Genomic DNA, 10,979 nt, shown 5'->3' with positions numbered 1-10,979 from the left:
TTTTTAGTAGAGACAAAGTCTCACTATATTGCCTAGGTTGGTCTCAAACTGCTGAGCTCAAGCAATCCGCCGGCCATATTCTCTCAAAGTGCTGGGATTACAGGCTTGAGCCACTGCACCCAGCCTATAAGATATTTTAAAATCCACACTTAGCCAAGCGTGGTGGCTCACACATATAGTCCAGCACTTTGGGAGGCCGAGGTGGGCGGATCACAAGGTCAGGAGTTCGAGACGAGCCTGGCCAATATGGTGAAATCCCGTCTCTACTAAAAATACAAAAACTAGCCAGGCGTGTTTGCTTGCACCTATAGTCCCAGCTACTCAGGTGGCTGAGGCAGGAGAATCGCTTGAACCAGGAGGCGGAGTTTGCAGTGAGCTGAGATCACACCACTGCACACCAGCCTCGGCAACAGAGTGAGACTCTGTCTGAAAAAAAATCCACGCTGTTTTATATTTCTAACAGGGGGTAGGATACTATCCTCCATGAAATAGGGTGCAAGTGTGTGAAATGCAGATGGGAATCCTGTCCCGGCTAGCCTGACAGGGAAGTGAGCACTTCCTATGGCAAATTATGTAAAAAATTTTCCCCAGGCCGATGCTTATGAAAAGAATCTGGGCAGCCTGCAGGTAAGTGGGAGAGCCCTTGCTTTCCTCCGTGTGGAAGGAAAATGCAGTGCCTAGATGAGATGTTAAGAAAGTTAAAAGAGGCCAGGCGCAGTGGCTCACGCCTGTAATCCCAGCACTTTGGGAGGCCGAGGCGGGTGGATCACGAGGTCAGGAGATCGAGACCATCCTGGCTAACATGGTGAAACCCCCATCTCTACTGAAAATACAAAAAATTAGCTGGGCATGGTAGCGGGTGCCTGTAGTCCCAGCTACTCTGGAGGCTGAGGCAGGAGAATGGCGTGAACCCAGCAGACGGAGCTTGCAGTGAGTCGAGATCACACCACTGCACTCCAGCCTGGGCGAAGGAGCGAGACTCCATCTCAAAAAAAAAAAAAAAAAGAAAAAAGCCCGGGTGTGGTGGCTCACACCTGTAATCCCATCACTTTGGGAGGCCAAGGTGGGCGGATCACGAGGTCAGGAGTTTGAGACCAGCCTGGCCATCATGGTGAAACCCCGTCTCTACTAAAAATACAGAAACTAGCCAGGCATGGTGGCAGGTGCCTGTAATCCCAGCTACTCGGGAGGCTGAGGCAGGAGAATTGCTCGAACTTGAGAGACGGAGGTTGCAGTGAGCCGAGACCACACCACTGCACTCCAGCCTGGGTAACAGAGCAAGACTCTGTCTCAAAAAAAAAAAAAAAAAGTTAAAGACTGTGGGCTGAGGGCCACATTCATTTGCAGTTAGAGGTTTGTTTTACTTTCAACTGCTTCTCTAAGAAATGTTGGGATAATTTATTCTATCTGATGGTAGCAGTAGAATAATCCCAGTATATGTCAAGGCATAGTATAATTTTATTTTATCCAGAATTTGTGATCAGTAATGTAATATTTAATTTTTTTATTTAGAGACATTGTAAAAAACACATAAAAGTAGAGAAAAAAGTTTAATGAACCCCATGTACCCAATGTCCAGTTCCAACAGTTATCAAGATGTTGCCACATTTGCTTCTGTTACTTTTTTCTTTTCCTTTCTTTTGCTGAAGTATTTTAAAGCAAATCCCAGACCTCATGACATTCTCCCCTGCATTATTAAGCATGCGTCTCATTGTTTTTTTTTTTTGGAGATGGAGTCTCACTCTGTTGCCCAGGCTGGAGTGCAGTGGCACGATCTCAGCTCACTGCAACCTCTGCCTCCTGGGTTCATGCCACTCTCCTGCCTCAGCCTCCCGAGTAGCTGGGACTACAGGCACCCACCACCACGCCCGGCTAATTTTTTTGTATTTTTTTTTTTTTTTTTAGTAGAGATGGGGTTTCACCATGTTAGCCAGGATGGTCTCGATCTCCTGACCTCGTGATCCGCCCACCTCGGCCTCCCAAAGTGCTGGGATTACAGGCGTGAGCCACTGCGCCCGGCTGCGTCTCATTCTTTAAAATGAATTTTTAACTGGGCGCACTGGCTCTTGCCTATAATCCCAGCACTTTGGGAGGCCGAGGTAGGTGGATCACCTGAGGTCAGGAGTTCAAGACCAGCCTGGCCAAAATGGCAAAACCCCATCGCTACTAAAATAAATAAATAAATGGCAAAACCCCGTCTCTACTAAAATAAATAAATAAATTAATTAATTAAAATAAAATAAAAATGCCACCAGGCATTAACAAGCCTTCTGGGTGATTCGTAATACATTTAAGTTTGAAAACCAGGGTCAGAACTTTTAAACAAGTGCAAGTGTCCAGCTAAAATAAATTATATGTACGTCAAAGTTGCAGAAATAAAGAACCTTTTTTTTTCCAGCTTTTTTTTGTTCTTTTAATACACAGGGAAGGGTCAGGCACAGTGGCTCACACCTGTAATCCCAGCACTTTGGGAGGCCGAGGTGGGCAGATCATGAGGTCAGGGGTTCTAGACCAGCCTGGCCAACATGATAAAACCCCATCTCTACTAAAAATACAAATATTAGCCGGATGTGGTGGCACACGCCTGTAGTCCCAACTACTAGGGAGCCTGAGGCAGGAGACTCACTTGAACCTGGGAGGCAGAGGTTGCAGTGAGCCGAGATTATGCCACTGCCCTCCAGCCTGGAAGACAGAGTGAGACTTCATCTAAAAATAAATAAATAAATACACAAGAAAGATTGGGAGAAGTGGCAGGAGACTGAAAGGGAAAAGAGCTTGTTTGTACCAATGGGACAAAGTGGGCCGACTCTGGGCACACTGCTTATGAGTTAGCTCTACTCTGCGAAGAAATTTTTTTTTTTTGAGACGGAGTCTCGCGCTCTGTTGCCCAGGCTGGAGTACAGTGGCGCAATCTTGGCTCACCGCAACCTCCACGTCGCTGGTTCAAGCAATTCCCCTGCCTCAGCCTCCTAAGTAGCTGGGATTACAGGTGCCTGCCACCATGCCCAGCTAATTTTTGGTATTTTTAGTAGAGACCGGGTTTCACCATGTTGGCCAGACTGGTCTCGAACTCCTGACCTCAGACAATACACCCGCCTCAGCCTCCCAAAGTGCTGGGTTTACAAGCGTGAGCCACCACACCCGGCCAAGGAAATATTTAAAAAATAAAATAAGTTATTTAAAAATTGGGGCAAGTTGGCTGGGCACGGTGCCTCACGCCTGTAATCCTAGCACTTTGGAAGGCTGAGACAGGGGGATCACTTGAGGTCAGGAGTTCGAGCCCAGTCTGGCCAACATGGTGAAACACTGTCTCTACTAAAAATTAAAAAAATTAGCCAGACGTGGTGGCAGGCACCTACAATCCCAGCTACTCGGGAGGCTGAGGCAGGAGAATCGCTTGAATCTGGGAGGCGGAGGTTGCAGTGAGCTGAGATCATGCCATTGCACTCCAGCCTGGGCTATGGAGCGAGACTCTGCCACAAACAAACAAACAAAAAAAAAATCGGGGTAAGTGGTATCAATCTAAAAAATTGTAATTAAAAAGTTCAGAATCTAGGCTGGGCGCTGTGGCTCACACCTGTAATCCCAGCACTTTGGGAGGCAGAGGCAGGCGGATCACCTGAGGTCAGGAGTTCAAGACCATCCTGGTCAACATGGTGAAACCCCGTCTCTACTAAAAATACAAAAATTAGTTGGGCCTTGTGGGTCACACCTGTAGTCCCAGCTATTCAGGAGACTGATGAAGGAGAATCGCTTGAACCCGGGAGGCAGAGGTTACAGTGAGCCGACATGGTACCACTGCACTCCATCCAGTCTGGGAGACAGAGCGAGACTCTGTCTTAAACAAAAGCTGAGAATCTAGTGGTGTTGTCTTTGTTTTAGAGATGGAGTCTTGCTACGTTGCCCAGGTTAGATTCAGACTCCGAGGTTCAAGGGATCCTACTGCCTCAGCCTCCCAGAGTAACTGGGACTTCAGGCATGTACCACTGTACCAGGCTTAGAATCTAGTTTAAAGAGTTTATCCAAGTGCAAATGTTGAGGAAGTGGTCTACCTAGAGGTGCAGATTCCAAATAGAAGTCCATGTTCCAAAGTGTAGAAGTTTGGGATCATTATATAGACAAAGTTTATGGAAGCTTACCAAAATTTCAATATCGTTGTGTGTCCTGAATTGGTGGGTTCTTGGTCTCACTGACTTAAAGAATGAAGCTGCAGACCCTCGCGGTGAGTGTTAGGGTTCTTATAGGCAGGGCGTCTGGAGTTGTTTGTTCCTCCCAGTGGGTTCGTGGTCTCGCTGGCTTCAGGAGTGAAGCTGCAGACCTTCACAGTGTTACAGCTCACAAAGGCAGTGTGGACCCAAAGAGTGACCAGCAGCAAGATTTATTACAAACAGCGAAAGAAGAAAGCTTCCACAGCGAGGAAGGTGACTAGAGCAGGTTGCCACTGCTAGCTCGGGCAGCCTGCTTTTATACCCTTATCTGGCCCCACCCACATCCTGCTGATTGGTCCATTTTACAGACAGCTGATTGGTCTGTTTTACAGAGAGCTGATTGGTCCGTTTTGACAGGGTGCTTGCTGATTGGTACGTTTACAATCCCTGAGCTAGACACAAAAGTTCTCCATGTCCCCACTAGATTAGCTAGATTAGCTAGATACAGAGTATCCACACAGAAGTAGTTATCCACGTCCGCACTAGATTAGCTAGATACAGTGTCGATTGGTGCATTCACAAACCCTGAGCTAGACAGGGTGCTGATTGGTGTATTTACAAACCTTGAGCTAGATACAGAGTGCCGATTGGTGTACTTAACAATCCCTTAGCTAGACATAAAGGTTCTCCAAGTCCCCACCAGCCTCAGGAGCCCAGCTGCCTTCACCCAGTGGATCCCACACTGGGGCCGCAGGTGGAGCTGCCTGCCGGTCCGCGCCATGCGCTTGCACTCCTCAGCCCTTGAGAGGTTGATGGGACTGGGGGCCCTGGAGCAGGGGGCGGCGCTCGTCGGGGAGGCTCTGGCAGCGCAGGAGCCCACGGCGGGGGCGGGGCTCAGGCATGGCGGCCCGCAGGTCCCCAGCACTGCCCTGTGGGGAGGCAGCTAAGGCCTGGCGAGAAATTGAGCACAACAGCTGCTGGCCCAGGTGCTAAACCCCTCACTGCCCGGGGCTTGCGGGCCAGCCGGCCACTCCGAGTGTGGGCGGCCGAGCCCACGCCCACCCGGAACTCGCGCTGGCCCACAAGCGCCGCGTGCAGCTCGGGTTCCCGCCCGCGCCTCTCCCTCCACACCTCCCCGCAAGCCGAGGGAGCCGGCTCCGGCCTCGGCCAGCCCAGAGAAGGGCTCCCACGGTGCAGTGGCGGGCTGAAGGGCTCCTCAAGCGCGGCCAGAATGGGCGTAGAGGCCGAGGAGGCGCCGAGAGCGAGCAAGGGCTGCGAGGGCTGTCAGCATGCTGTCACCTCTCAGTTCTATGGTAAGGCTTATTGCACAGTTACAATGATCTGATTAGTCAAATTTTTTTTCTTTTTTGGGGGGTGGGGGAAGGTGTTTTTTACATTCCACACTGAAGATGCAATAGTCATGGGGTCTTGGGTGCCATCTGGTCTGAGTCAGGTACAGGACAATAAAGGAGGCAGTTAATCTACAACAAAGATCAGTGATTGGAAAGGAGGTCTCATTACAAAACAAGAGCAATGAGGAAGAGAGTCTGTAAGAAGCAGAATTGCAAACATGCTACATGACTCAGTCTCCAAGGCTTAACTTCCCCCTTGGCATAAACTTAGAGTCCTGAAGTTTTGTTTTCTTTTTACAGTGGAGTTTGCACATCATAGCCTGGTGTGTGCCTGCTGGATCAGCAGCCAAATTCTAGCATGAAACCCCTTCCCCAACATCCCCTTTCACCTTGCATGGCCCTCCTTCCCTTCACACATTCATCCCCACTCCCAGCCCCTTTGCTTAGGATCAACCCAGCTCAGGCTCTCTCTGTCTTCTCAGCTGTCCCTTAAATAAGGGAAAGAGACAGTAACAATGAACCCTGACCTGAACAGCAAACACCAGGGACCAGGGACCATGGATACTTTTTTGCTAATGTAATCCTTCCAACCAAAAGTCATGACAAGGAGGGAATAGGAAAAAGTCAGTTTTTTTTTTTTGTTTTTTTTTTTTTTGAGGCAGGGTCTTACTCTGTCACCCAGGCTGGAGTGCAGTAGCATCATCACAGCTCACTGCACCTTGACCTCCTGGGTTCAAGCAATCCTCCCACCTCAGCCTCCTGAGTAGCTGGGACTACAGGCACGTGCCACCAAGCCCAGCTAATATTTTTATTTTTGTAGAAACAGGGTCCCACTATGTTGCCCAGGCTGGTCTTAAACTCCTGGGCTCAAGTGATCCTTGACCACCCCACCTACTCAGCCTCCCAAAGTGCTAGAGTTACAGGCCTGCCCACCCATAGCCATCTAATAATTTTTGCCCAAGAAAGGATTCGGAAGGAAGATCAAAGCAACGACTTGGACATCTTTTGAACAACAACAACAACAAAAAACCACAACAGACTCAAATTACCACAGTAGAAGTATAGGTCTTCCTTTTCGTAATATTCTGGGATTTTTTTTTTTTTTTTTTTTTTGAGACAGAGTCTTGCTCTGTTGCCCAGGCAGGCTGGAGTGCAGTGGCGTGATCTCGACTCACTGCAACCTCTGCGTCCCAGGTTCAAGTGATTCTCCTGCCTCAGCCTCCTAAGTATTTGGGATTATAGGTGCCCACCACCACACCTGGCTAATTTTTTGTATTTTTAGTAGAGATGGGTTTTCACCATGTTGACCAGGCTAGTCTCTACTAAAATACAAAAATTAGCTAGGCATGGTGGCATGCCCCTGTAGTCTCAGCTACTTGGGAGGCTGAGGCAGAAGAATCGCTTGAACCTGGGAGGCAGAGGTTGCAGCAAGCCGAGATCACACCACTGCACTCCAGCCTGGTGACACAGTGAGACTCTGTCTCAAAAAAAAAAAAAAAAAAAGGCCAGGCGCGGTGGCTCATGTCTGTAATCCCAGCATTTTGGGAGGCCAAGGCGGGCAAATCACCTGAGGTCAGGAGTTCAAGACCAGCCTGACCAACATGGAGAAACCCAGTTTCTACTAAAAATACAAAATTAGGCTATGCACGGTGGCTCATGCCACCCAGCACTTTGGGAGGCCAAGGCGGGCGGATCACCTGAGGTCAGGAGTTCGAGACTGGCCTGGCCAACACGGTGAAACCCCCGTCTCTACTAAAAATACAAAAATTAGCCAGGCGTGGTGGTGCGTGCCTGTAATCCCAGCTACTCGGGAGGCTGAGGCAGGAGAATCGCTTGAACCCGAGAGGGGAAGGCTGAAGTGAGCCGAGATCACGCCACTGCACTCCAGCCTGGGCAACAGAGTGAAACTCTGTCTCAAAAAAAAAAATTCTGTTAAAAAATACAAAATTGGCTGGGCATGGTGGTGCATGCCTGTAATCCCAGCTACTTGGGAGGCTGAGGCAGGAGAATCGCTTGAACCCAGGAGATGGAGGTTGCAGTGAGCTGAGATCCCACCATTGCACTCCAACCTGGGCAACAAGAGCGAAACTGAATCTCAAAAAAAAAAAAGCTGGCCAGAGGCGGTGGCTCATGCCTGTAATCCCAGTCCCAGTACTTTGGAAGGCCAAGATGGGCAGATCACTTGAGCCCAGGAGTTTGAGACCAGCCTGGGCAACATGGCAAGACCTCATCTCTACAAAAAATTTAAAAATTAGCTGGGGCAGTGGCCCACACCTGTAGTTTCAGCTACATGGGAAACTGAGGTGAGAGGATCACTTGAGCCCAGGAGGTAGAGGCTGTAGTGAACCAAGACTGCACCACTGCCCTCAAACCTGGGTGACAGGGCAAGACCTTGTCTCAAAAACAAACAAGAAACCCACAGCACACTAGGTCAAATACTTTTGTAAAAAAATTTTTTTAGGCCAGGCACGGTGGCTCACGCCTGTAATCCCAGCACTTTGGGAGGCCAAGGTGGGTGGATCACAAGGTCAGGAGATCCAGACCATCCTGGCTAACACGGTGAAACCCTGTCTCTACTAAAAATACAAAATATTAGCCGGGCGTGGTGGCAGGAGCCTGTAGTCCCAGCTACTTGGGAAGCTGAGGCAGGAGAATGGAGTAAACCCAGAAGGCAGAGCTTGCAGTGAGCCGAGATGGTGCCACTGCACCACAGCCTGGGCAACAGAGCAAGACTGTCTGAAGAAAAAAAAAATTAGAGTGAAAAAATAAAAAGGTTGATGAGTCTGTGTTTCACGAAAAACTCTCCAAACTCCCAAACTGTTTTAAACTTTTTCCTCCTCTACTCTCTCACTCTCTCCCCCTAGCCCCACTCACACACACTTTTTTTTTTTTTTTTTTTTTTGAGACAGAGTCTCGCTCTGTCACCCAGGCTAGAGTGCAGTGGCATGATCTCAGCTCACTGCAACCTCTGACTCCCAGATTCAAGTAATTCTCCTGCCTCAGACTCTCAAGGGTAGCTGGGATTACAGGTGTTTACCACCACACCCGGCTAATTTTTGTATTTTTAGTAGAGATGGAGTTTCTCCATGTTGGCCAGGCTGGTCTCAAACTCCTGACCTCAGGTTATCCACCTGCCTCCGCCTCCCAAAGTGCTGGGATTACAGGCATGAGCCACTGTGCTCAACAACACACTTCTTTTAAAGACAGGGTCTCACTCTGTCACCCAGCCTGGAGTGCAGTGGTGCAATCATAGCTCACTTCAGCCTTGACCTCCCAGGCTCAAGCAATCCTCCCACCTCAGCCCCGCAAGTAGTTGGAACCACAGGCACGTGCCACCACACCTGCTAATTTTTGTATTTTTTGAAGACATGAGGTCTCGCCATGTTGCCCAGGCTGGTCTTGAACTCCTGGGCTCAAGCAATCCACCAACCTTGGCCTTCCAAAGTGCTGGGGCTACAGGTGTGAGCCATGGTACCTGGCCTGAATATTAAGTGCTATTAGGGAATTAAATTTACTTTTCTCAGGTATAATAGTATTGTGAATATGCAGATGAACATCCTTATTTTTTGGAGATGCATGCTCAAATACAAAGGGATAAAATGTCATAATCTATTTAATATACTTTGAAATGATCCTACCAAATATAAGTACATACAGATGCTAATATCATTGTTTTTGCCAATTTTCTTTTTTCTTCCTTTTAGATACAGGGTCTTGGTCTGTCGCACGGGCTGGAGAGCAGTGAGTGGAACAATCATGGCTCTCTGTAGCCTCGACCTTCTGGGCTCAAGTGATCCTTCCATCTCAGCCTCCCAAGTAGCTGGGACTACAGGTGCTTGGGAGTACACCTAATTTTTTAATTTTGTAGAGAAGTGGTCTCCACCCAGGCTGGCCTCAAACTCCTGCACTCCAGTAATCCTTCTGCCTTGGTCTCCCAAAGTGGTGGAATTACAGACATTAGCCACCACGCCTGACCAAAACTTTTAAAAGTTTTTTTTGTTTTATAATAGTTCCTCTGCCTCTTTTAGAGGCAGTCAACCCAGTGTGGAGCACAGGTATTCCCTGGGTGGCACTAGGAGATGGGACTTGCTCCCTGTTTCAAGGTGGTACCAGCTAATGCCGCAAGGCCCTTTGAAGAAGGCTCCCCCTTCCCAGTTTATTTTCTGCCATCAGTAAATAACTGGGGATTATCAGCTGACATCTTTATCTTCACTACATTCTTTAGAATTTAAGACAGGCAACAGCCAGCCTAGAATGTGACCTACTTCCACCTGAGGTTCACCTGACTGGAGGCAATTTAACATTTCAAGAGTCAGCAGGTACTTTAACTCTTAGGATAATTTGTTTCTTTATATAGTGTTTGGAAAATAACACAAGAATTTAAAAAAAAAACAAAAAAAAACCAGGCTTGGTGGCTCAGGAGGCAGAGGCTGCAGTGAGCCAAGATGGCTCCAGTACACTCCAGCCTGGGCAACACAGTGAGACCCTGTCCCCCTGCAAAAAAAAAAAAATGGGAAAGTAGAATGCTAATGAAAAGAAAGTACTACAATAAACAAACTAACAGATGGGCCTGAGATGCTAAAAACCAGGTACCCCTGTACGCCATTGAGCAGCAGAGCTCATGATGGCTCTGTGGCTGTTCTGGCTGCAGGTAACAAATCCATGTAACAAACAAAGTAGGCTGGGTGCAGTGGCTCACGCCTGTAGTCCCAGCACTTTGGGAGGCCGAGGCAGGCGAATCACAAGGTCAGAAGTTCAAGACCAACCTGACCAACACGGTGAAACCTTGTCTCTACTAAAAATACAAAAATTAGCCAGACGTGGTGGCACGCACCTGTAATCCCAGCTACTCAGGAGGCTGAGTCAGGAGCATCGCTTGAACCTGGGAGGCGTAGTGAGCTGAGATCATGCCACTACACTCCAGCCTGGGCAACAGAGCAAGACTCCATCTCAAAAACAAAAACAAAAACAAAACCAAAGCAGCTCTGGAGTTGGAGCATCTCATTCCATCCTTCATGTTTCAAAACTTTCTTTTCATATCACCTCTGATTTCTCTGCTCCACCTTATGGATTATTTCTCCCTCCAACTCACTAACTCTTCATTTAGTTGGTCTGCTGTTTATCTTGTTTATTGTGTATCTTTTTTTTTTTTTTTTTTTAAGAGATGGTATCTTGCAATATTGCCCAGGCTGGTCTCGAACTCCTGGGCTCAGGTGATCCTCCCACCTTGGCCTCCCAAAGTGCTGGGATTACAGGCATGAGTCACCACACCCAGCCCCCAAGCTATGTTTTTAAGATACTAAGAAACATTTCAGACGTGCAAAAATAAGAAATGAGAGGCCAGGCACATTACATATGTTTACATACTACCAGTATGTAAACATATGTTAATGTTACATACAACTAATATGTAAACATTACATACTACTAGTTGTTGGTTTTGTTTTTTTTTTGAGACAGAGTCTCGTGCTGTTGCCCA

The sequence above is a fragment of the Pongo pygmaeus genome, chromosome 5, assembly GCF_028885625.2.
Source record: "Pongo pygmaeus isolate AG05252 chromosome 5, NHGRI_mPonPyg2-v2.0_pri, whole genome shotgun sequence".
Classification (NCBI taxonomy): domain Eukaryota; kingdom Metazoa; phylum Chordata; class Mammalia; order Primates; family Hominidae; genus Pongo; species Pongo pygmaeus.
Note: the sequence above shows the minus strand (reverse complement) of the source record.